Here is a 27,928-nt window from a genome sequence, read left to right as displayed (position 1 = left end):
CTCTAACAAACTGGCTGCAGATCAGACAGCATTTTCAATGTGACAGGTTCCCTTTAAAAGCTTATCCCATATTTTTCCTTGGCCTATTTCTAAAATGTTCTTCCTACGACTAATCTCCTCGTGCCAAAACATGTTTTTCCTTTGCCTATTTCCTCAAATTATTTTCCTACTACCAGTCTGACCACTCTTTGTGCTAATCCTTATTCTGAGCTATATTATATTATTATACAATTTTTGCATTTTAGGAAAAGACTAGACTGATGGTGGCCACAGTGTGGTTTATATGTATATTGCTCATGGGCTTATATTTTTTGCGTGTTTCCTAAGACTCCATGATACCAAGTGTATTCCCAGCACTGTCCACACATCAATAATCAATTGCTTCTTCCTGACAGATTTCTCCAGTGGTAGCTACAGGAGGCTTATGGTTGACTATTTACATATATGCTCCTGTTTGTGTAGAAGAGAGCCGTGCAGGACCAGTGTTGTATAGTAGGGGAGGAGTGGGTAGCATAATTCTAGGGAGAACCAGTTGCATCACTAGGTTTTAGCATCAAAGATAAGACATATAAGGAGAATGAAATGTAAATCCTACATTTGCAGCCTTTGGATCTATTCTACACGTATCAAATTCATTAAAGGGAATGTGTCGCTAGAATTTTTTTTTATTATTTTTTTTTTAGTTAAACAGTTAGTGTATAAATGATTAAACATTGTTCTAATTTTTTTAATTTTTTCACGAGTCAGGAAATATTATAAATTAGATTCTAATTTATAACATTTCCCAGTGCTGGTCACTAGATGGAGCAATTCCCAAAATTGCAGCATTGGCATGTGGTAAAGCAACCACATTGCTTTATGCTGCAAAATTTGAGAAGACACACTCGCTCTAGCGTCCTCAAACAATCCCCCCTCCCTTATCCTGGCTAGGGCCAGGAGAAAGGAGGGGATTGTACGTTCAAACCTCCTACACTGTGTGTCGCCATTTTTTGAGCGAATACACAGTGTAGTAGGCTTACATACAGTAGTAATCACACACTAAAACACTTACATACACAGAAATAACTTACCTGCTCCTGCCGCCGCTGCTCCCTCCGGTCCGTCCGCTCTGTCTGCTCCCTCCGCTCCAAGTGCTTGCTTTAGAACACAAGTCCGGAAGCCGCGACCGGAAGTATTTGTAGAAAATGGCGCCGGACGTCACTCGGCCGAATACCTTCCATTTGGACTGTGTGGGAGTGGCGCATGACGCCGTTCCCACACAGACGACGTACAGCATAGTGAATGGAACGGGTCCCGTTCGCATTCACTATGGGGATGTATGTGCCGTATTCCATGCTTGTATGTGTCGTTAATCGACACATACAGAGATGAAAAAAAAAATGGCAGCCCCCATAGACAAGAAAAAGTTCAAAAATAAAAAAAAGTAAAACACAAACACACAAATAAATAAAACATTTTTTAATAAAATACTAAAAGCAAATTGATATAAAAAAAATAATAATTGCGACACCCTTCCTTTAAGAATTTCCAAAAAGTTTTGGATTTTAGCAAATCCAAAATCTTTGTGATTTGTCCTGCACGAATCGCTCAAAATGGTGGCTGGCATTTTACAGATCAAAACAATGCAAGAAGACAGAGAAGAAGCATCACATGACCTCGGGCGGCAGCCCAGTGATCTTTCCCATAATGCCTTGCTGGCAGCCCTCCCTCTAGCACAGCCAATCATGAGGGATATAGGTGTGAGTCACTGATGACAGTGGATGCCTGTCATAAGTCCTAGCCACTATAAACAGCCCAACCAGAAAATACTGCTGCTTTGTGGGGATACAGAGAGGACAGAGAGGATGTCAGATGGAGAGTGAGAGATAGTAAAACACAGAATCCAGATTGTGGCTTAGTGTCTGTGAGTGTGTTTCATAGTGAGGAGAAGAGAATAGATAGTTAGACTTACAAAAATGTGATAGATAGATAGATTTTAGAGAGATAGGAGTCAGTCAGTGTCAGTGTGTTATTTAGGCAGGCACAGGTCAGGCAGCAATTGCTGTGAGTTAGTGCTGTTGTAGCTATACAAGTCTTACATTAATTAATCTCTAATTTTCATCAAATCGTTAACTAATCTTCTTTAATATTATTTATCCTCAAAGACCCCAGTGTCATACACAACATTTCAAGGCAAAATTGGCTGAACATGTGGCCAATTCTATAGAATAAATTTGCCAAAATTTGCTCATCTCTGGTATAGGGTCAGTGAGATTGTAAGACAGAAGTCCCTAAAGTTTGGGACAGGCAGGTGGAGATACGGCACCTAGGACACGGGAAGAAAGTGACAGATGTTTGACAAAAATGCGGGAAAGCTGTGAAGAAGGAGTGAGTAACTGTCTAGATCTGTTCTCCGGGAGAAAAGTAGAGACCTGCAACAATGGATAGCTCTGTCTGATAAAGTGTTCATCTGGTTAGACATTTGAGTAACGCTCAAGAGAATGTGACACTTAAAATTTTGGGACCATTAAACTTGCTGTGCCTTAAAAAGAGAAAGTAGCCGCATGCTTGTGTGCCACTAATAACAGTTGTGTTTAGTAAATATGTGTTCAACTTTAATTTAGTTCAGTAACCTTACGTTACAACGTTCACTTGGTCCGGTAACCCCACGATACAGATGATTGTATTGAGATTATGACGAGGGTTGGTTTTTGAGGTATGTACAGAGTAAAAAGGGAAATAGTTAGGGTTGAGCACACATCTAAGAAATTTACCCCTCAGTGTTCTTTTATGATGGAGGGTCCTGAACATCATTATTTTGACTCCCAAAAGGCGGTTTGTCTTACTCCCCAGTAATAGACCTTACATCAAGTTATCATAAAGGGCAATCGTAAAATCATCAAACTTGGCTTATTAAGATCTACTCAGCACAATCCTGGTAAGGCTTTTTGAGGAAGAGGTAAAGTGATTTTTCAGGAGAAGCCTTTAGGGCTTATTCAGACGAAAGGGATATACGTCCGTGCAACGCGCGTGATTTTCACGCGCATCGCGCAGACCTTTATTAGTCTATGGGGCCGTGCAGACAGTTGCGTGATCTCTACGCAGCGTGAGTCCGCTGCGAAAAAGTCACAACATGTCCGTTCTTTGGGCATATTTCGCACATCACGCACCCATTGAAGTCAATGGGTGCGTGAAAACCACGCATGCCACACGGAAGCACTTCCGTGGGACCTGCCTTTTTCACGCAAGACTTGTTAAGTCTATGTAAATGAGTTGAGAAAACTTGTCCAAACAAGCACAAACCAGGAAGTTGCTTTGCACTTGTTGGGCACATGCTTGAGCTGGACACCGACAACTGCTGGAATGCCTCGTGCTTGTGACGTGGAGAAGCTCATCTGCCTGGTCCAGGAGAGGCCACAGTTGTGGGACACGCGGGCAGAGGCCTACCACGACCGCACGGGCAAGGAGGTTGCTTGGGATGAAGTTGCGCAGACCCTCTTCAGCCATGAGTGGGCTAAAGGCAGCACACGAGACAGAAAGAGCATTGGTAAGTACATTGCTTTATATATGTCATGTAAAACCCACATGATGTAGTATATCCTTGTGTTAACAAGTTCAAAATGGGCAACGTTGCGGGTGTGTCACAGCATCATTGAGCTTGTGTATAATGTATTTTGTTGTGTAAGGGAATGGCAACGTTTCCAACAAGTGCAGATTTCGGTTATGTCACCCGGTGACAGTATTTTTTTTTTTGTTCCTTTGTACAGTTGATGTCAAAACCCGGGGGAGGAGCTGCCGGGATCAATACCGGCGGGAATATGGGGCCAGAGGGCGAAATGGTGACGGTGCCTCCAAAAAGCGCAAATATATCTACACCCAGCAGCTTATGTTCCTCAAGGACATTATGGAGATGCGGCCATAAGTAATGACTGTACCTTGAAGAAATGTCTGTGTTCACATGTCATTCAACCAAAACAGTTTGTTTGTCCCTTGCGGCAATGTTACGAATAACTGTACATTTTTATTACAGATGCAGTGACAATCTTCTCGACACTGAAGAGGAGGCTGGCCATGAAGAGGCGCATGCGCCTCAAGAGCAAAATCCCCTACTGCCCTTAACCCCTGAGGCGACTGCTCCCAAACCAGCCCCACAGACGTCCAGCCAACCCCAGGTGCCACGGGACATACCGCCTGAAACGACCGCAGCAGCCAGGCGCAGGCGCAGCCACATGGGTTCCGCAGGTGCCCAGGTGGACTCCAGGGTACTCGAGTACCTGCGGCGCTGCGCCGAGGAGGACGGCTGTGACGCCTTTGGCCGCAGCATTGGCCCGCTACTCCGGCGAGTACCCGACCACCGTATGGCGCGCCTCCAAGGCTCGATAATCAGCCTGATAGACTCTGCCACACCTCCAAACAATCCACGCCAGTGCTTCCAGGCAATTGAGTATTGGCGTGGATTGCCGGAGCCGTCGGTGCCCTTCACTGCACCTGGCCCTTCCCAGCCTGCCACCCCCTTGCCACGCCAACCTTACCACCGCCCAATGCCATCCAGCATTTCACCTGTTCCCGTGCCGGTGCGTGACCATCCTTTACCTGTCTACAGCCGATCCGTGGAAACCTTTCCACACGGCCCACCTCACGGCTACCACACTCAGCATCAGCACCACTATGCTGTTGAGGAACATCCTTTGCAGGCCCATGGACAGCATAGTGGTGCTGAAATGGGCAGCTACAACTCCCCACCCCACCGATATCAGCAGTGGTAGTGCTGTGGCTGCAGCATAGTTTGTGTTGCGAATTTAGGCCTAATTTTCGTTAGGTATCCCGATTGTGCATCATGTTGGTGCGATGATTTGGTGGACTTTTTACATATTTTGTATGTACTGTTTTGTTGTTCCATTATACATAAAGTGTGGTTTTGTGGAGCAACAAAAGTGTGTGTGTTTTCCTACATATATGTGCTGTAACAATTTTTCCCAAACATGTCCTTAGCTAACGTTGCAACATGCTGGCCAGGGCCCAAGGTTGTTGCATGCCATTATTGAGGTATTAGTGTATCTTTTGCGGTTTTGCTCTAATCCAAATAGACTTCCCTGAGGCCGTGCAGTGTTATGATAATGGACGCACTAAGGACATTTGTGCTTGTATTTGCGAACATTGGATTTGCCAATGTGCTTCACATACAATTACGTGTTTGGCAGCAAAACAATACGGCAAAACCCCAAAAGATATAAGCTTGCCACCCACGTCAAGGGTCCTCATGTCTTGCGAGTCCTTAATACTAAAATCCCCCACAAAATTACTAACATTGCCGACACTAATGATAAATTGTGGCAATAATCTCCATGATGCCACCCTTCACAGAGAATCGTCCTGCCATCGGGGCTGTCAAAATATTCGGCAAAAATGTCGCGCACTCGGATACCAGATGTTTGTGCCCTTCCTAGTGGAATTTGTGGCAGTATGGTTGATGTGCCTGTCACATTGCCAGAAATTGTGCTCACTCCCAGAAGGAATTCAAAATGTAATGAATGGTAGCTATTTCCTGTAGCAAGAAATCTACATGGGTGAGAAAAAAGCACACAAACAAATATACACTTTATGTAGGACATGACACCCACACACCATCCTGTAAGCACTAATTGTATACAACACACATACCTCAAGGTCACAAGGAGTCGATCCTCGGGGGAAATGCAGCGCCGCATGTTTGTGTCCTGGTAGGTGATTCCTGTATGAATCTGCTCCAGCAGAATATCAAACGTGGCCACAGACATGCGGCAAAACAACCTAAATTTCTCTGGGTGACGGCGGAGGTCATCATAGAGGGTATGAAAGTGGCCTTTGGAGGTGCGCTGTGCCACAAGAGGATGAACCCAAATCCTCCCTCTTCTCCGTGTTCCCTCCTGAAGCATGGGACGGCGCTCGCCAAATCGCTGAGAAACCATCCACGATAGTAGCACACGGCCTAACGGAGTCAACGGCATCATTTGGCTTAGACGCCAACAAGGCAAGAAACACCGTAAACGACCCAAAGTATTTTGCAACGTGCAAAAAGGATGAGAACATGTGCTCACATCAAGCATGTGTTTGTGAAGGGTGCCTTTTTGTAGGCTGGCCTCTCCATTACTCCACCCTCCGTTTTTTTAACGCGCGTGAAAGATGCACGGCATACGCGCGTAAAATACGCACAAACGCAGCATAAACGCATGCCACACGCACCTACAACGCGCGCAGAACGTCACATTTTTTGCGCGCGCAAAACGCACACGCTCGTGTGAATCCAGCCTTAAAGTGATTTCCAAGTCATAAACTAAAAATTCAGTGATTACAATGTAGGTGATGATAACCTACTATTTATTTTCCTCAGTGCTTACTGCTTGGCTGTTTTTTTAGCGCAGCTCCTTTAGAGCAGAGCTGTGATCTGTGACTAGGTATTAGCTACTGTGTCTACAGGGAATCTAGGGAAGTCTGAAACACGCCCCCTGTCTAATCATTGGTTCAGGCTGTTGCTCCCTCACCACTTCAGCTCCGCCTCCTCAGATTGGCTGCCGTGTATAGAGCCTGTCACTAGCTCACCAGGATGTCATCGCATAGGGACATGATTTCTAATACAGTAAGAGTAGTATGATTATAACGTACTTATTACTAAACGACCTGTAAGCAACAGAATATTACATAGGTAACTGCCGAACGTATACTGAGGTAAATAGCTCTTGGTCAGGGGGAGCCGGGAGAGTCGCTTTAGTGTAGAGTAAACCACAAGCGAGATCCTAAGCACTTGATTTACACTGATCCAACACTGTCTGCCACTGACCTAATGCTTCTGGCACTTTAACCTCTTATCACATCATGACGTAACTGTACATCATAATGGTGGAGGAGTATTATGGAGGGGAGTCACGGACTCATCCCGCTCCGTATGCTACTGGTGTTAGCTGTTTACTACAGCTGACGCCCTTGTCAATTGTCCAGGATCAAAGATTACTCTGATTCTGGACATTCAACCATTTAGATGCCGTGTTCAATAGCGACCACAGAACCTAAGTTGTTTAAAAGAGGGGGACGGTCTGTCCTCCCATTGTTCGCCTGCGACGCGATCGCAGGGTGCTGATGGCAGTCATGGAAGCCTGGGGACCTAATAAAGGCCCCCATGTTTGCCATGTTTCTCCTCTTGTAGAGCTTAATAGGAGACCATTAAAAATAGCATACACTGCAATACAGCGATCCAACGCTCGCATGTCCCCTAGGGGAAACAAATGAAATGCTAAAAATACATTTAGTACCGTTTTCAAAACTTTACAAAAAGATGTTAAAAGTAAAAACTTTACTTTATACAAAGTATAACTTTGAAGACACATGGTCCATACCATCCATGGAAATGCCTTACACAATCTTCTCTTGTGGTCAGCAATACTTCTCTGCCTTCTGAGATGTACATTTAAATTGGATCTCATCACATACCCTACACTTTTAGGGATGTGCAGACATAGCTTTGTAAATACATGTCTCACACCATTGATGCAAAAAGGGGGATGGGACCGACCTACACTTCCCAAAACCACGTGCTCCTTAGGGCTATATACAGTGTCTCCGTGCTGTGTATGCCTTCCACAATCTATTCTTTCTTTTTAATTCTTTCTTAGAAAATATTCTCTATCTTAAAGCGAGCTTTACTTCTTTTATTTGTTTCTACATTTTTTTGCAATCCCATGGGTTCAAACCCTAAACTCTTGAGGATGAGTAGACAGAGTAACATGCTTGAAGCTTGCTCTTTCTCCTAAAAATTTCGATAATGCAGTACTCGTAAACTAATTAACCTATTCCAAATGGAGGGAATAATGGTTTATTAATGTGGAAGGAACTGTATAAACAGTAAAAAAAAAAACTAGGCAATATTTCATTGTGGCACCCAAGGGGTTAGTGTGACAAATACTAGATTCTCTGTAGTTGACTCTCCATAGGAGCTAATTTTGAAGCATCCTCATGCTGCGAATAGGCTGTAAAACATTGTAGGAGAATGTGAACACGGAACAGAAGGCTTGCTTTCCTTAGGAAGAATGCTGATAAAATTTTAATGAACTACCATGTTGTCATGGGGATTTCTTTCTATTCATTAATTCATTGCTTTCCCTCCACAGTTTTGCTGAAGTTGAGTGACAAAATGTCAACTCGCTGTTATCCGGGGTTTTAAACTTTTTTTGTGGTTGTCTATGTAACTTTCCCTACAGAATGTTAAAATGTGTCACGGCTTAAAGAATAACAATTTTGCAAAATCTAGATTAGTTATTTTGACATCCAATTTCGAAAGGGAACCAGGAGTAGTTTATGAAATGGGTGTCTATGCCGGAGGTTTGAACAACATGTTAGAATTTTTTGTATTTTTTTTTCGTAGGTTAAACTATAACCGGCAACGTATTATTTAAGACTCACTAACTATTACATATATACCATCGTTCTACTGCTATAAAATTAACAATGGCACGCCGTCCTATCAACGTAACAGACATTTATTCTAGATCGTGCCAACCATTTCCATTGAATTAATTCTACAGTAGGAGCGGTGAGCGTTGTGTCACCGGTTGGATTCATTCTAAAATTAGTTGGATAATGAATTTACAAATAGAAGGTTAAAGCAATTTTTTTCTTCCCTTTTCCCACATCTGCTTGCAGCTGACAGTATTTCTTGGTTATCGGATGACAGTTCTGTGCCTTGAGTCTTGCTCTTTCTGTAAGGTTAGCAGTATAATTGACAAACCACAGGGACTAGATCCCTGGATTAAGCTGACCGGGCTGTCAAAACAGTCATGACAAACTTTCAAATCAGCTTCCAGAGTAGGTTAGGGCTATAGGAATGAAATGCACATTGGCAAAGCCAGGAAGAAATGTTTCCTTTATTTTTATAGCATAGAAATGTGTTTTTTATGCTTAATTCATAAGTGAGGGTAAGTGGAAGCAGAGCTTTCTTGCATTAGGCAAGTCTATTATCTGCCCTATAACAAAGCAGGTGGCAGAGATTTATTAAAATACCAGGCGTAATAGATATTAATTATCCACCTAGATCACCAACCCAAAGGGGCCCGCTGTGCTTTAGTAGCACTGTGGCCCCTTGGCCAGGGGCGTAGCTAGGGGGGGGGCAAGCGGGGCATGTGCCCCGGGCGCAGTTCGGAGGGGGCGCCAGCGCCACCTCCTCCTGCACTATAATTGTACCTGTGTCGCAAGGACACAGGTACAATTAGAAGCAATGAATGACCGGGCACGTTCCGTGCCCGGCCATTCAGCGCCTCTCCACGAATGAAGCGACTGGTACCTTTTGTACCAGTGACGCTTCCGTCGATGAAAGGCGTTGACTGACTGGCAGGGAAAGTCATCCTACCCAGCCAATCAGCGACTTTCATAGACGCCGCGTTCAACCCCCAGGAGACCTGCGCAGAAGAGAGCAGGTCTCCATGGCTGCCGGACGGCGTGGGAGCGGGAATAAGGTGAGTTTGAAATTATTATTTTTTTTAATTGCAATAGAAGTGCGGCTGTATCTGCGGGGGGGACTTTGTCTACACGGGGGACTTTATCTACGAGGGGTGTCTATCTACAGGGGGACTATATCTACAGGGCTGGGCTATATACAGGGGGACTATATCTGCTGGGCTATATACAGGGGGACTATATCTACAGGGGGGCTATATACAGGGGGACTATATCTACAGGGGGGCTATATACAGGGGGACTATATCTACAGGGGGGCTATATCTACAGGGCTGGGCTATATACAGGGGGACTATATCTGCTGGGCTATATACAGGGGGACTATATCTACAGGGGGGCTATATACAGGGGGACTATATCTACAGGGGGGCTATACACAGGGGGACTATATCTACAGGGCTGGGCTATATCCAGGGGGACTATATCTGATGGGCTATATACAGGGGGACTATATCTACAGGGGGGCTATATACAGGGGGACTATATCTACAGGGCTGGGCTATATACAGGGGGACTATATCTGCTGGGCTATATACAGGGGGACTATATCTACAGGGGGGCTATATACAGGGGGACTATATCTACAGGGGGGCTATATACAGGGGGACTATATCTACAGGGGGCTATATACAGGGGGACTATATCTACAGGGGGGCTATATACAGGGGGACTATATCTACAGGGGGGCTATATACTGGAGTGGGCTGTCTATAGAGCACCATATACAGGGGTGGGCTATATAGTATATAGCCCCCTGTAGATATAGCCCACCCCTGTATATGGTGCTCCATAGATAGCCCACCCCAGTATATAGCCCCCCCTGTAGATCTAGTCGCCCTGTATATTGCCCAGCCCTGTAGATATAGCCCCCTGTAGATATATTCCCCCTGTATATAGCCCACCCCTGTAGATATAGCCCCAGTGTGTATAGCCCACCCCTGTATATAGCCCCCCTCTGTAGATATAGCCCCCTGTGTATAGCCCACCCCTGTAGATATAGCCCCCCTGTGTTTAGCCCACCCCTGTATATAGCCCCCCTCTGTAGATATAGCCCCCTCTGTAGATATAGCCCCCTCTGTAGATATAGCCCCCCTGTGTATAGCCCAGCCCTGTAGATATAGCCAAGCCCTGTAGATATAGCCCAGCCCTGTAGATATAGCCCACCCCTGTAGATATAGCCCACCCCTGTAGATATAGCCCCCCTGTGTATAGCCCAGCCCTGTGTATAGCTCAGTCCTGTAGATATAGCCCAGCCCTGTAGATATAGCCCACCCCTGTATATAGTATCCCACAAATAGCTCCCCCTATAGTGCTCCACAGAAAGCCCACCCCTGTATATAGCCCCCTTGTACATATAGTCCACCCCTGTATATAGTGCTCCACAGATAGCCCACCCTTGTATATAGTATATACAGGGGTGGGCTATCTGTGGAGCACTATATACAGGGGTGGACTATATGTACAAGGGGGGGCTATATACAGGGGTGGGCTTTCTGTGAAACACTATATACAGGGGTGGACTATATGTGGAGCACTATATACAGGGGTGGGCTATATCTACAGGGGGGCTACATACATGGTTGGGCTATCTGTAGAGCTCTATATACAGGGGTGGTCTATATGGGGGCACTATCTACAGGGGCTCTATTTCAGGCACTATCTACAGGGGGCACAGTGTGTGTGTGTGTGTGTGTGTGTGTGTGTGTGTGTGTGACACGGTGTATGGTGCTATTATAATTAGAGGTGCAGTGTATGGCGCTATTATATTTAGGGGCGTAGTGTGTGGTATAATGATAACTTTATATTTATTTATAGGTGCAGAAATGTTGGAAAAGTGAGAAGCTGAAGACATGTGAGCGGCAAACTGCAGAAATGGACCGGGAGAAGTCGTCATAGAGGTCTGGACCAAATGGAGAAAAAGAACTAGAATCTGAGACGTCACCGGTGAGTCACTTAATGTAAATGTTTATTCTGCCTCTAATCAGCACTGTAGTCACTGTATGATCTGCAGCGAGATGATGGGTGGTTTGATTATGATAGGATTTATTTTTTGTGAAACGGCATCTCCCAGCATATCCTTACCATTGTTCGGGCTATGCTGGGAGCTGTAGTTTTACGCCGTACAAACCTGTACAGCAGGGGTTGCCCTAAATTGAGCTGTATTTGTTCTGGGGCTGTATATATGTACCGAGCTTGGTTCTGGTGTTGTGTATAGAACCATATTGCTTGTGAAATGTACAAATAATTTTATGCTCGCGTTACATAAAAAGAAATGACACGTCGATTGGTAGAGAAAACAAACACGGCGAGGGGGAAGGAGATGTCGGGAAAGAGGTTGGGGGGGGGGCGCCAAACTGAATCTTTGCCCCGGGTGCTGGAGAACCTAGCTACGCCTCTGCCTTGGCCCTAGTAAATGGTGGGAGGCCCACTCATTAGCAAGTTATGTCATATTCTAGTGATACATACTTCCCAACTTTTGGGAGGATCAAAGAGGGACACTTTTTGTTCATTGGGTGAAAGTTTTTTCATTGAAACATTATCACAAAAAGCATCTAAAATGTTTAAGTTCCGAATTTTCCAAAATTTTTCGAAATTAAACAGGATGCAGGAAATGTTATAAAACATCTAACTAAAAAATTACTCACTTCTTAAATCCCCTTTTGCTACTTCCCCAGAGCTCCGATGGTGCCCGCCGGTCTTTGTTCTTCGATTCCTTTGGTGTGTATTTTTTTAAGTACATAAGATTTAGCAATTAAAAAATGTGCAATAAAATTTATTTATTTTTGTCCCACAGGGGATTAGCTCAGAACATTCCTAGGGTGCCTTTGTTAGGCCCAGGGTAATACCTTAAAACTGTCAGCCCCTGCTATCTCTATAGCCAAGGATGACGATCAGCTAGGAAAGAGGCCCATCCTCCGTTGTGGTGATCGCAGCAAAACAAGAGTTTTCTATAATCCTGTTGCCATGGGGTGGCGGCTGTCAATAACAAATACAGGTGATCGCTTGGGCACATCTGCTACAAGCTCCCAGAACCGTACATTTACAGCATTTGGCATCAAGGGGTTAAACTGTAGTTTAACTACAAATGTATAAATGACAAATAATCTGTATTTATATAGCGCCAACATATTTCGCAGAACTTTACAATTCAGAGAGAACATGTACCAACAATATCAGACACTACAAAACTAATTAATTCAAACAAGAGAAGTGAAGACCCTGATCACAAGAGCTTACAATCTATGAGGAAATAAGGGAGACACAAAATGTAAAAAGTGCTTGTACAGTACAATGGTCCAGCCATTTTTTATACACATGGGGTGGTAACATAAAGGTGCATGAGCCGGTCACCAGCCAGTGTCCGTGTATGACGGACATGAAGTGCATTAGGGTGCAAGGAGTGTGGGGGATACTGCTGAATGAGGGGGTCAAGGATTGAAAGAAAATTCTTTAGAACAAGAGTACCTGGATAGAATTCTAGGCAGACACTTGGCGAAGCAAACGTTTGATATAGAAGATGTTTGGCACAGATGACACTTGGCACAAATGACACTCTCGACTCCGACACTAGACTTCGCACTGGAAGAAACACAATTACTGGATACGGGGAACAGGAAACGGGAACACTGGATACAGGATACAACTAAGGGACCATTTGCAATGACGAACATGGTCAGACATAACATCGCTCAGGCAAGGAGAGGAGGGGCAGAGTATTTTTTTAAAGTCCAGGGTGCATCGGGATTGGTGGGGAACTTTTACACTGGTGCGCGCGCTGGCCCTTCAAGGCACGCGCACACCCTACAGGAGGCAGTGGGAAGTTGCAGCCGTGTGTGCCAGCGTCTCTGAGGTGGGAAAGTGGGAAAGTGTCCTGCGGTCGCGGCTGCCGGTAAGTCGGACGTGCCGGCGGTCAGCGACCGCAGGTGCAATACTGGGTACTCCAGAATGGGAAATGCTCTTTGCCTGTGCTCTAACTCTACTTAATAGTTGAGGGTTCTGAACGGGGGTCACCTTTCCTCTATTAAATCAGAATTTCTATATAGGTAATTTGGAAATGGATTTTGTAAACTTGGGCTAGCATTATGGCGTCTGTTACTATTTACTACAGGTTAAAAATAGTTGGACCTTGAATGGGACCTTGAATACTATTAAGACTGCATTAGGATTTCAAAATGCAATTATTTGTTGCCAAGTGTAAAACAAAGTTCTGATAGGTTCTCAACAATAGCAGAGACCTATAAAGCTCTCAGGACGCTTCACAGAATACACTGGAATAAGCTTAGACAATGATAAATGAGACAGACCACATAGGCAATGACAGAAGTAACCAACAGATGTCAAAGGTCTAACATTTTAAAGGAAAAGAAAGAAAAGCAAAGACACGCACATACTGTGGAGGAAGAAAGTGCATCCGAAAAGGAAATATCCACGGAGGGCATCAAGAGCTTAAGAGAGTATGGGTTATTGAAAAGCAGCATCTTTAAAGATTTAATGCACATGTGTATAGACCTGAGAAGACTATAGCATGGCAATTTATAAATGTAGAACTGTGAAAACTTCTGCAGATCTTCACGTATGTCATATAAATAAATAATGTTAAATTATATTGCATAGACTGGCCAGTGGACAGATAGTGGACCCACAGCATTACTATCAAATTTGGCTTGATACTAAACTAGGGGATGGAGTTTAAGGGATGATATGTCCTTTACCTTAGAACCTCCTAATGGGGGTATGGACTATCCCAGACAAAATCCCTAGAGAAGCCTCCGATAGAAGCTAAAAAGCAGTGAGCGAATAAGTATTTCCAGGGAGTGGTACCAGAAACCATAGGCAGAAAAGTAGTCATTCAAGTCCCAGGTCAGTAGAAATATGGGTAAGGGCAGGTAGGGATCAATAAACGTAGACAGGAACAGTCCGAGTAAAGAGCAAGTAACAAACAAAAAAAAACCTTACCAATTAGTCAGGAGCCAAATGACCTTGTAGCTCTGGCAAGGTTAGAGTGTTGAGGCAGGTTGAAATACAAAATGTAATTATTTGTCATGTGAAAGCTCTCCACTATAGTGACTAGGCGGTGAGGAGGAGCAGAGCCATAGCGGCTGGGAGCAGAGAAGGACATCTGCAGAAGTGGCTAATTAAGACACTATCGTTCCGTGATTTGTACATTTTTAGTTCCAACATTGAATGCCAGTAACAGCATGTGACCCCAATGCTGTAACCCCCTTGAGAAGCATTGGCTTCAACTAAACATTTATGACAGCATTTGATCAGTCTCGCACATACACTACCGTTCAAAAGTTTAGGGTCACTTAGAAATTTCCTTATTTTTGAAAGAAAAGCACAGTTTTTTTCAATGAAGATAACATTAAATTAATCAGAAATACACTCTATACATTTTTAATGCGCTAAATGACTATTCTAGCTGCAAACGTCTGGTTTTTAATGCAATATCTACATAGGTGTATAGAGGCCCATTTTCAGCAACCATCACTCCAGTGTTCTAATGGTACATTGTGTTTGCTAACTGTGTTAGAAGGCTAATGGATGATTAGAAAACACTTGAAAACCCTTGTGCAATTATGTTAGCACCACTGTAAACAGTTTTGCTGTTTAGAGGAGCTATAAAACTGACCTTCCTTTGAGCTAGTTGAGAATCTGGAGCATTACATTTGTGGGTTCGATTAAACTCTCAAAACGGCTAGAAAAAGAGATATTTTATGTGAAACTCGACAGTCTATTCTTGTCCCTAGAAATTAAGGCTATTCCATGCGAGAAATTGCCAAGAAACTGAAGATTTCCTACAACGGTGTGTACTACTCCCTTCAGAGGACAGCACACACAGGCTCTAACCAGAGTAGAAAGAGAAGTGGGAGGCCCCGCTGCACAACTGAGCAACAAGACAAGTACATTAGAGTCTCTAGTTTGAGAAATAGACGCCTCACAGGTCCTCAAATGGCAGCTTCATTAAATAGTACCCGCAAAACGCCAGTGTCAACGTCTACAGTGAAGAGGCGACTCCGGGATGCTGGCCTTCAGGGCAGAGTGGCAAAGAATAAGCCATATCTGAGACTGGCTAATGAAAGGAAAAGATTAATATGGGCAAAAGCACACAGACATTGGACAGAGGAAGATTGGAAAAAAGTGTTATGGACAGACAAATTGAAGTTTGAGGTGTTTGGATCACACAGAAGAACATTTGTGAGACGCAGAACAACTGAAAAGATGCTGGAAGAGTGCCTGACGCCATCTGTCAAGCATGGTGGAGGTAATGTGATGGTCTGGGGTTGCTTTGGTGCTGGTAAAGTGGGAGATTTGTACAAGGTAAAATGGATTTTGAATAAGGAAGGCTATCACTCCATTATGCAACGCCATGCCATACCCTGTGGACAGTGCTTGATTGGAGCCAATTTCATCCTACAACAGGACAATGACCCAAAGCACACCTCCAAATTATGCAAGAACTATTTAGGGAAGAAGCCGGCAGCTGGTATTCTATCTGTAATGGAGTGGCCAGCGCAGTCACCAGATCTCAACCCCATAGAGCTGTTGTGGGAGCAACTTGACCGTATGGTACGCAATAAGTGCCCATCAAGCCAATCCAACTTGTGGGAGGGGCTTCTGGAAGCATGGGGTGAAATTTCTCCCGATTACCTCAGCAAATTAACAGCTAGAATGCCAAAGGTCTGCAATGCTGTAATTGCTGCAAATGGAGCATTCTTTGACGAAAGCAAAGTTTGAAGGAGAAAATTATTATTTCAAATAAAAATCATTATTTCTAACCTTGTCAATGTCTTGACTATATTTTCTAGTCATTTTGCAACTCATTTGATAAATATAAGTGTGAGTTTTCATGGAAAACACAAAATTGTCTGGGTGACCCCAAACTTTTGAACGGTAGTGTAAGCTTGGAGGAGTCTTGGCCCATTCTTTTGTACAAAATGGTTTCAACTCACATTCTAGAATCAACACCCAACTATAGGTCTTACAGAAAAAGGACTAAGTTCTGGATTTCTTTTTACTGCTACAACCATTGATTAGTAATCTACCTTGGGTGTTAGGGGTCAATGTCTCATTGGAGTACCCATCTATCGTTGACCTGTCGTTTCCCTGTACAATTTGCTGATGCAGTCCAAAATTCATACTTCTACTGATACTGGCAAGCCATCCTGGTCCCACGTTCCACTGTTGGACAAACATGTCTTTCGTTGCAATTCAGTATTTGGTCTTCACCAGATACAACATTTAGGCTGGGTTCACACCGGACAGATATGCTGCGTAAAACCCATGCAGCGTATCCGACCTGGAACCCGCAGAACATTCCGTCCGAAAACCGCACCACATTGTTGTGCCTTTTTTATGACTGAATTTCCGCTGCGGAAAGCAGCGGTATAACCGCTCATACTTATCTAGGCCGTTGTTATGGCAACGCGTCCCTCCTGTGCAGACCGCTCTGGCCTTCCTGGATGACACTGCAGCCCATGTGACTGCTGCAGCCTGTGATTATCTGCAGCGGTGGTCACATAGGATGTAACGTCATCCCAGGAGGCCGGTCCTCTGACGTTATCCAGGCCAGCCTCCTGGGATGACGTATCTTCCCATGTGACCACTGCTGCAGCCTGTGATTGGCTGCAGCGATCACATGGGATGCAATGTCATCCCAGGAGGTCGGACTGCAGGAAGAGGGCGTTCTGGTAAGTATGAGGGTTTTTTTTCCGTAGTTGCGATTTTTGCGGCATAATCGCTGCGAGTATGCCGGAAAAGTCGCAACACTTGGCTTTCTGTTGCTGGTTTTGCATCTCCATTGACTTCAAGGTCAAAACCTGCACTGGAAAATCAACAAAAACGGGGCATAAATTGACATGCTGGGGAATTAAATTCCGCACCGCAGGTCAATTTATTAATGTTTATGCTGCATTGTTTTCCCGCAGCGAGGGCATGAGATTTTCTGAATCTCATTCACTTTCTGCTACTATAAATACTGCAGAGTTTCTGCACAGAATTCTGTTGTGGAAATTCTACAGCGTTTACACTATGTGGGAACCCGGCCTTATTATATAAGTCAGCAAAAATACATTTTCGAATCATTGCAATTACACAACATCGTTCCAGCCCTCCTTTGGCTCATTCAGGTGGAACTAGCTGCAATGATCATTTAGAGGGTAGCAGTTTCCTTCTTGCTGTCCACCTATATACACTATAAGGGTATGTGCACACACAAAAGGGAAAACAGCTCCTGATTCTCTGACATTTTTTAAGCCACTTGCGTTATTAGCTACGTTTTTTATGGCACTTTTTGGAGCTGTTCTTCTATAGACTCAATGAAAAACTTGTGTCGGGAGTGTGAATAGACATCGCGTCCTGGCTGGAGGTGATGTCTATTTACTCTCAAGACACTTGGGTAAAGTTAATGTGGGTGTCTGTGACAGCACAGCGTGATCTCGCGAGATCACGCTGTGCTGTGAGTACAAATGGACATGAATGGAGAGAAGTGTATGACGCTGATTGGTCACTGATTGGTCAGCGTCATACACTTCTCTTTACAACACTGACTTGTTCAAAAGTTAAAAAACGCCCAGTTGGGCATTAAGAAACTAATTAGCATATATCTAAAATTGCTCATAACTTGCTCAAAAATATCCACACACCTGAGTAGTAGTGTTCACACGCTTAGCAAAATACGTCTGAAAATCCGGAGCAGCTCCTGATTTTCAGACGTTATTGTAACAACTCACGTTTTTCACGGCGTATTTTACGGCCGTTATTGGAGCTGTTTTTCAATGGAGTCAAAGAAAAACGCTTCCAAAAACGTCCCAAGAAGTGACATGCACCTCTTTTTCACGGGCGGCTTTTTACGCACCGTATTTTGACAGCGACGCGTAAAATTACGCCTCGTGAAAACAGAACACCGTAAATCCCATTGAAAGCAATGGGCAGATGATTGTAGTCGTAATGGTGCCGTTTTTTCAGGCGTAATTCGAGGCATAAATGGCCCGAATTACGTCTGAAACCACTGCGTGTGAACATACCCTAACGTTGGTAGTGAAAACCTCGGATTATTTATTTTAAAAAGGACATGGCCATCCAATTTCACACCTTGTTGTCATCACAAATAATACACACATGACTATAATCATCCCTTTACTTTACTTCTTGTGGTTTACATACTTTTCAGACAAAAACAGTTCCGTTAGATTCTTTTAGTCAATAAGTGAATGAAAAAGAATAAACCCTGACTTTTTTGTGTCTGCTAATATTCTTCATAGAGAAAAAAATATATATTTAATAATTTCAAATCTTTTTTAATTAATATTACAAAACTATATATAATATAAAGTAATTTCAGCGTTCTTTAATTATGAAATTAAACATATTGTTATAAATGTTAATATGGAAGACATTATTATTCAATTATTAAATGAAAAAAATTACTAATATTTTATATTTTTAATCTTTAATATTATTATTATTATTATTATTATATATGTTAATATATTATAATATTTAACACATTCTAATGGAATATTACATCAAATATATTTATTATCATTAGTATTATTATATTTAATATAATTTATAAAACAAATATTACTATTATTATCATCATTATTATTACTATTAATATTATTATTATTAATATTATTATCACTATTATTATCATTATTATTATTACTATTATTATCATCATTGCTATTATTATTATTATTATTGCTTTTATTATTATTAATTATTATTATTATTATTATTACTATTATTATCATTATTATTGCTATTATTATTATTGCTTTTATTATTATTAATTATTATTATTATTATTATTATTATTATTATTATTATTATTATCATTATTATTATTACTATTATTATCATCATTGCTATTATTATTATTATTGCTTTTATTATTAATTATTATTATTATTATCATTATTATTGCTATTATTATTATTACTATTATTATTATTATTATCATTGATATTATTATTATTGCTTTTATTATTATTATTATTATTATTATTATTATTTTACTACTTCTACTATTATTATTATTTTATTATTTTTATTATTATATTATTATGATTATTATGTCAAATACTGTTCATCATTAACTTTACATGGATGATGTTTACATCTAGCAAACTATAAAGTCAGATTCTTCAGAGTAAAAACACCAGGGCTTTCTCTAAAAATCAATACAATTCTCCTAATGAAGGCTTTAAGGCATCACAGGGTCAATTTACGTAGAAATTTCTCAGCTGTGTGGATTCTGACCTATCTTAAAACAAAGCAAAGAGGATAAAAAAAATACAGAGGCCACAAAAAGATTTATGTGCAGATATATTATTAGGCTTTGTACCTCCTATCGTTTCTACATTGTTACATCTCAGAAACGCCATGAAATGTAAGGTATTTCCCGATTCCAGCAAACGTGGCGCTTTCTTTTAAAGGTGCCTTAAATTATTAGAAAGCAGGACTACATGGACTATCATCAGGACAAGCTTTTAGGAGCGCCAGGTATGTGTAGTATCAATTAATTATGTATATTTACTTTGGACTGAAGGGTTGCTTTAGGGATCGGCCTATTTTGGGCATTCAGGACCGAGCATTTTTGAGTTTTTATTTCCATATTTCAAGAGCAATGACTTTTTCATCCGCGTAGCTGTATATAAGGGCTTGTTTTTTGCTAGACAAGTTATTGCTTTTATTGGCATCATTTTGGAGATCTTATCATACATTGATTCATCTTTATAAACTTGAATGGGGAAGAAAACAGCAAATAGGCTATCATTATTTGAACTTTTTTAAAGCCATGCTTCACGCGGTAAAAATAATATATGTTAACTTTATTCTACGGGCTGTTACGATTTAATCAATACCAAATATATATCTTACTTATGGTTTTCATTTTTAAGCAAAAACTATTTTTTTTAAAAAGTGTTTATGCTTTTGGTGTTGGTCTTTTTTTCCTAAACTTTATTAAACTTTATTAAAAAAAATAAATGTATTTTTTTGTCACACTCGAAGACTTGCAGCTGCGATCGTTTCATCGCTTAAATAAGAAAACGTAGTATTGTAGTAATGTATCACTGACAGATAATCTATTAGGCCATGCCTCTGGCCTAAAAGGGGGATACCTATTGCAGAAATGGGGTCTTTGTCATGCCACTTGATGCCACGATAACACATGGGCACGCCGCAATCACGTCATAGGGCGCCGATAAGCTATCAGAGGCATTTTTCTTTCTCTGTCAAGCTGCTTGTATGCCGCGGTCGCTATTGACTATGGCATTTAAGGGGCTATATGGCGTTTTTTCAAGGGGAGCCTGGCTGCCAATTACACCTTCTGTACCACAATCACCAAAAATGACTATTATGACCAATTGCGAATAAATGTCCGCAGTGAGGACATAATAGTACATCCATTTGCGTTAAGGGGTTAATACCCTAATGAATTTATGAGCATAACATTATGTGATGATTGGAGTTTCCTTGAAATGTCTGATACAACAACCCAACCCCTTCTGAAAGGATAGCCTCCCTACTCCTGGAAGTCCCAGTGATCAGTGGTTATCATGTAGGGAAGTCCCAACTGGCCGTACATTACCACTACGGTCATCGCTGTAGGGGAAATGTAGTATTACATGTTGTCCATTCAAATGAATGGCTGAGCATGTAATATATGGATTGGCCAGGTCCGCCAGAGTGGGGGCTGCTCTTACCTAAGGGCTTACCGAACTGATTCATAGAGGGGTGTCCCAAGCAGGTATATGGACAGGACTTATCTTTAAAAGTCCAATGTCCTAGACAACATGCAACTTAAGTGCAAACGTTTTCTGCCACCATGCTCTAAGTTCCTCAAAGTTTAAGGAATAGTAAGAATAGTTTAAATGAAGATGCTATTTTGCCTTCAATTCTGCCAAACATACATTGTGAACAGATTCAAGATCGCCTTTTCTTTTGTAGTGAAAGTCTTAGGAAGTTTCTATAAATTAATAAAATCCTGGACTCTATGAAGCCAATCTAGCTTTGAACAAGCTGTTATTGATCTTTCAGGTGAATCTACTGTGGATGATATTTGCCAAACCTAGATCACTAACATCAAACAGAATTAAAGGTACCTGTGGAGACTTATACTGGCAGCCAGGCTTTTACTAAAGCCAGCAAAGCAGAGGTGAGGAGCGGAAAAAGTTTCTTAATTAACATTTCAGATATATTGCGGGTTGACTGATTTAAGGTGGCTTAAACTATCCCCAATGTATTAAAAAGCTAGGATTTTTTTTTACATGTACAATCAATGGCGTATTGAGGAAAACATATACATTTTCTGAATTGTAGAGCTTAAATTGACAAAGTTCTGACTAAACAAGAACGCTACAATTAAATAGTAGGAGCACATCAGCCAGAGCTTAGATACACGCAGGATAAAATGGTTACAGAGTTGTCTATATCCGATTAAGGAATTCTGAGAAATAGAGGGGGTACCCCAATCAGGACCCTCATCTATTAGCTAGTGGCTTCAAAAAAAAATTCTCTCTCTCTAAGGGCAGATTCACACGAACGTTGCGTTTTTGCGTGCGCAAACAACGCGGCGTTTTGCGAGCGCAAAAACCATTTGACAGCTGCGTGTGTCATGCGTGTCTGATGCGCGGCTGCGTGATTTTCGCGCAGCCGGCATCATAGAGATGAGGCTTGTCGACGCCCGTCACTGTCCAAGGTGCTGAAAGAGCTAAATCTTTCAGCACCCTCGACAGTGAATGCCGAACACAACAGCGAAAAACCTGTAAAAAAAAAAGATAAAGTTCCTACTTACCGAGAACTTCCCGGCCGTTGCCTTGGTGACGCGTCCTTGGTGACGCGTCCTTGGTGACGCGCCTCTCTTGACATCGGGCCCCACCTCCCTGGATGACGCGGCAGTCCAAGTGACCGCTGCAGCCTGTGATTGGCTGCAGCCTGTGCTTGGCCTGTGATTGGCTGGAGCTGTCACTTGAACTGAAGTGTCATCCCGGGAGGTCGGACTGCAGGAAGGAGACAGGAGTAATCGGTAAGTTAGAACTTCGTTTTTTTTTTTACAGGTTCATGTATTTTGGGATCGCAAGTCACTGTCCATGGTGCTGAAACAGTTTAACTCTTTCAGCACCATGCACAGTGAATGTCTCCCGATGTCGCGGACCGGAAATTTTTTTGCCGGGTTCGGCCAAAACGAGTTTGGCCGAACCCGGTGAAGTTAGCTTCGGTTGTCGGGGTTCGCTCCTCGCAAAGACACTCCGTTTGGATGCTTGGAAACAGAAAAGCACGTGGTGCTTTTCTGTTTCCATTCATCCCTTTGACAGCTCGTGCGCTGTTTCAGTCGGTTCGCACGGAAGTGCTTCCGTGCGACCTGCCTAGTTTTCACGCACCCATTGACTTCAATGGGTGCGTGATGCGTGAAATACGCAGTTATTGAACCTGTTGCGTATTTTGCGCAGCGAACAAACGCTGCGCAAAATACACGGACTGTGTGTACTGCCCCATAGACTTCTATAGGGCATTGCGTGCCGCGCGAAAACCACGCGGCCTACACGCTGCCAAATCACGCTCGTGTGAATCCCCCCTAAAGCAGATAAGACATCAATGTCTGACATGGATATTCCATTGATTGTAATTGAAATTTTGTAATACTTACCTTCCCCTGCGGAGGCGCTGCAGGGTATTGAATACGCTGCAGGTTTTCCTCATATTACAGATGATAGCTGGGATTCCTGCAATGGGACATCATTTGATGAGCTTAACTTTCAACACAAGGGGATTGTCAAAAACGGATGACCAGTTTAATAATTAGGCACTACCTTAGAGGGTCCCATCCCACCATTTGCTTTGGCTAATCACATGGCTCATAGCTGGCACACAACTGTAAAAGCCTTACATTTCTGCTCCTGCCCCTAGCTTTATTGCTTTAGAGACCCCTAGCTTTATTGCTTTAGAGACCCCTAGCTTTATTGCTTTAGGAGCCTTAGAGATCTGGTTAACTCATTGGTGGGCCCAGTGCCAAGGTTTTCTGGGTTCTCACCTTCTGAGCATTTTGTTCACTGTCTTCACGGTCAATTAAAGATCAGAAAAATAATTATATCTATTCAGAGGGGCAATTTTTCTTTCACTCTCCTTTTTCAGCTCGATGTAGCCCAGATCGCCATCAAGATTTCTTCCAGCCACAACTTGTCTCTAAAAAACATTGCTGCCAGACATTTTTGGCTCCTTGCTTTTCCAGCACCCTCCTCAGCTATTGTCCACCCTCTAAACAAATTCCCCATCCTTCTGCTACCCCCCAAAATTGTGCATGTTGCTGCTCCATATGCCCCAAATACTGTACTTGCTGTATTGCACAGTGCCCACAAATACTATACTTCAGAAATACTGCAAATGATAGGACCAGACAGTAATAGTGCCGCATTTTAGGCACCACACATCTATAGTGCCCTTTTTTTCCCCACACTTAGTTAAAGGGGTTTTCCAGGGACACTATTTTTTTCATGCCGGGCAGCGCACGAACACTGAGGAGTTTTATTCATGAGAGGCAAATGGGGCGGGCATTTAGGCGTAATCAAAGAATTCAACAGGGCGGGCATTGAGAAGACTGTGGACCAATAGGATGACTCAAACCCGGGTATACATCAGAAGTCCCGAGTTTGAGGCATCCTATTGGTCCACAGCCTCCTCAGTGTCCGCTCTGTTTATTCTTTGTTTCTGCTTCATAGCAGCACTATTTTATATCTACAGTTATGATGGGGTACATATATTTAGGGATGATGGGGATTATATTAGATATCTGAGGTGCGGTCACATGATTCTGTGACCACACCTCAGATAAACCAGTTGGGCGGGATAAACTAAAGGGGAAGGGAGAACTAGTGGGGGGCCAATAGACACAGAGGGGGCAAAATAATTAGTAAAGAACAGCCCTGTGTCGTTACGTAGGTCATTGAGGTATCGACACAGGGCTGTGTGTATACTAACTCTTGTGCACGAGCCGGTGTCGAGGGAAAAAAAGACGCAGATGAAAATCACAATTTCCGGCAGGGCAGAGGTACGGAGAATAGGAAGGAAAGTGTTCAGATTTAATACAGACTATATATTAGGAACTTTATTAGATATTTACATAAAGTATTAGTTTCAAAATTGTGTATCCCTGGAAAAACCATTTAATGCCCCATTTTGAACCCCCAACCAGCAATAATGTCCCCTTTTGTGCCTCCCCTACACAGTAATAGTGACCCCAAAAATAATAAAGCTAAAACTTACTTAACCCCGTTCACCTGACAGCGGAGTGGCTGAGGCCTCTACCGCTGATCCCTGTGGCCCACTAGGCAGAATGGTGAAGCAGTGAACCGGTAGCTCCCTGCTCTGACATAGGTTTTAACATATCTGCGTCCCGAGCTTGTGGATACAGTTGAAAGTGGTGCTGCCAATGGAGACTCACCGTTGCAGATGCCGCGTTTGCCCATTGGTTTAAACAGGCCTGATCTGGAGCTTTATACCCAGCGCTGACTGTAAGAGAAAGAGTTGCTCTAGAAGTTTTGTAGCTTCTTAGAGTTCCATTGAAACAAATAAACAAATGAAAAACACATCACTAAATTCACAGCCTTAGGCCTCATGCACACGACCGTAGCCCGACCGTAGCCGTGTGCACGGCCGTGATTTTCGGGTCGGCCGGCTGCGGACTGTCAGCGGACTGTCAGCCGCAAGCCGCCCGCACATGCACATGGCCGCGGCCATTGTTTTCAATGAGCCCGGACCGCAACTCCGGGCCGTAATAAGACATGGCCGTACTTTCTGCGGTCTGGGCTCCCGGGCCGTGCACGGACCGCAAAAACTACGGTCGTGTGCACGGCCCCATAGAAAAGAATGGGGCCGCAATTCTTCCGTGGATTTTCGGGGGAATTGCGGACGCAAAAACACGGTCGTGTGCATGAGGCCTTACAGTTCATAGTGTACGTGTATCACATAAGATGCTATTCGGGAAAAAATTGACTGAAACACCATAGAAAGCTAGAAGATTGCATGTTAGCGATAAACAGGATTGTGAAGGTTTATATACACATATGGTAAAGTACATTTAAAGGCAATGCTACCAAATACTAAGTATTTGGAAACTTTTGACCCATTGAAAACTTGATATAGTAAATCAACTTTGACAAAAAGTTGTCTACTAGTTATTATTGTCAAAGTATTTCATATGGAAATAAACAACATATCCTAATTTAGTAAACACAAGAAATGTATTAAGTTTGCATGTTTTTAGCCATAGGTGTATGGAAACATTCGTTCTCAACTGTGAGCTCCGCCTAGGGGTCGATGATGGCAGACAGAAATTTATAATTTCATTCTGCCACCGTTGGAAAAAAAAACTACAACAGGGTTATCCAGATTTTGACCCTGAGATGGGGCAATTTTTGTTGTCTGTCCCTGTCCTAAGTGCATGTGATAAATGTCTCTAATAAACAGAACATTTCCTTCAAGTATGCCGATCTACTAGCAGGTCTAATATAAACTAGGAAAACATACAGTATAAACATTCTGCACAGATACATTGTAGAAAGTCAAGATTTATTTTCTGCTTACACATCTAACATCGGATGAGATTTTACCCAGACACAACACCGCTGCTCATCTCTAGCCAGGTATTAACTGAACCCCATCAACCCTCTAATTCTTCTTGTCATTTCCTTCACTTCACACAGCAGGAATGCTCCTTCTCTGTGAAAGTGGTCTGAGGAAATTAAAGAGCAAACGCCAGAAGGAGGAAATATGTTTTAGAAATGTGAAATCCACGAATTGGAAAGGATATATATTGCTAACATTATACTTTTTGTTACTCACCTCACCCAAATCAGCGCTCCTCTGCTGCCCGCGGCTGCCGCCGCCGCCACTCTACTCATAGCTACAGTCCACGTTGGGTCTCCATGACACTTTAAAAGACAAGATTATGATACATTCTGACTTAGAAAGTTAACCCTCACCTAAGCTTTGATCAGGATGTCTTGCTTCTTCTTCTGGTTACAGCTTCGCCTTTTTTTCTGGTTTGTCGCATCCTAACTGCTGACCCAGTGCCGACCCCGACTTCACTTCGACTCCGATTCCGATTTGCTTCTAACCTTCCTACAGCGCACACACCACCCGAAACTACTCTGGAGTCCGCAACCGGGAAATCTGACTGGGAAAGACCAAACACTCTTGTGAAAGTTCTAGGGCAAAGAACGGGGAGATTCCTTAGACTCCACTCCTCGGTTTAGCCAGTCTCAAACTGATTGTGGTTAAAGGATCCTCTTCCTGGTGAGAACCGTAGCACTTTATGATTAATCTTATTCGTCTTATTGCTGCTACATTGGGAGTTTATAATGTAAAGCGCCTATAAAAAGTATTTACACCCCCCCACCTCCACAAACATTGAACTTCATTAGATTCAATTAGGTTTTATTGACACTTATAGACAGAAAAAGGCTCTTAAAGAAGTTAGAGTTAGTTTGGGACTCTCCTCAATCAGTGGAGCACCCAGTAACCAGTGTTCATCAAGCATAACATGGCACCCATTAAAATCAATGAACTGTACACAAACTGTATGAACTTATTGGGTCCTCCAGAGCGGAAACTACTTTTTGTAATTTATTCCTCATCTAATAGATGAAGACCCCACTCTCTATTGGCTCAAAACACTCTGCAGAGGGATAACTTGAAGCTCCAAGACCCCAATGCAAAATCTGTAAGAGGGACCCAATACCATGTGCCATTAAAAATGCTGGTGTCTTATGTGGCAGAGAAGCCTTTGAGCCCCCTCAAGCAACAGGACCTGGGTGCAACGGCTACCTCGTCACCCTATATAGTTACACCCCGGTTAATAGTGTATTCGAAGGTGGAATAGCCAAACCAGAAAAACAAAACATTTCTACGAAGTGATCTGCATTTATTACAAATCTTAAGCAATTGTAGCATAATTATAAAATGATACAATAAATCATGAAAAAGTCCTAAAAGTGGGATTAATAAGTGTTCATAAGTACTAAGGACTTTATAAGGACTATGTAATATATTTAAGGGAAATTAACTTTTTGGCAATGGGGAACATTGATTGTTTACAGGATGATCGATGTATATAGCTTGTTACTATAGCCACCATCACAGAATAAAAGGTATTTAAAGGGTTGGTCTGGTTTCAGCAAATTAATGTTATTTTCTTGTATAATTAAAAGTTATACAATATTCCAATATACTTTCCGTATTAATACCTCATGGTTTTCAAGATCACTGCTTGCTGTTATTCAGTAGGAACATTCAATGTTTACTTCCAATGAATACAATTCTGACCATGATCATGTGATATATATATAAACATATATATAACTATATATATATATATATATATATATATATAAGCAGCATGGAAGAGATCATACAGCAGTAATAAGCAGTATATCTGAGAATCCAGCGCTGGAGTGAGATA

At 42.5% G+C, this 27,928-nt stretch overlaps 1 long non-coding RNA gene across 1 annotated transcript; it reads left to right on the top strand.

Moving 5' to 3' along the window:
- The first annotated feature begins 11,275 nt into the window (after positions 1 to 11,275).
- On the top strand, positions 11,276 to 27,588 carry LOC142760628 (uncharacterized). The gene is made up of 3 exons (XR_012883328.1): positions 11,276 to 11,406; positions 21,511 to 21,628; positions 26,494 to 27,588. It is a non-coding gene; the product is annotated as an uncharacterized LOC142760628 (long non-coding RNA).
- The last annotated feature ends 340 nt before the right edge of the window (positions 27,589 to 27,928 follow it).

This window comes from Rhinoderma darwinii, chromosome 4 (assembly GCF_050947455.1).
Source record: "Rhinoderma darwinii isolate aRhiDar2 chromosome 4, aRhiDar2.hap1, whole genome shotgun sequence".
Lineage (NCBI taxonomy): Eukaryota > Metazoa > Chordata > Amphibia > Anura > Rhinodermatidae > Rhinoderma > Rhinoderma darwinii.
Note: the sequence above shows the minus strand (reverse complement) of the source record. Positions and strands in the feature narration are given on the sequence as shown.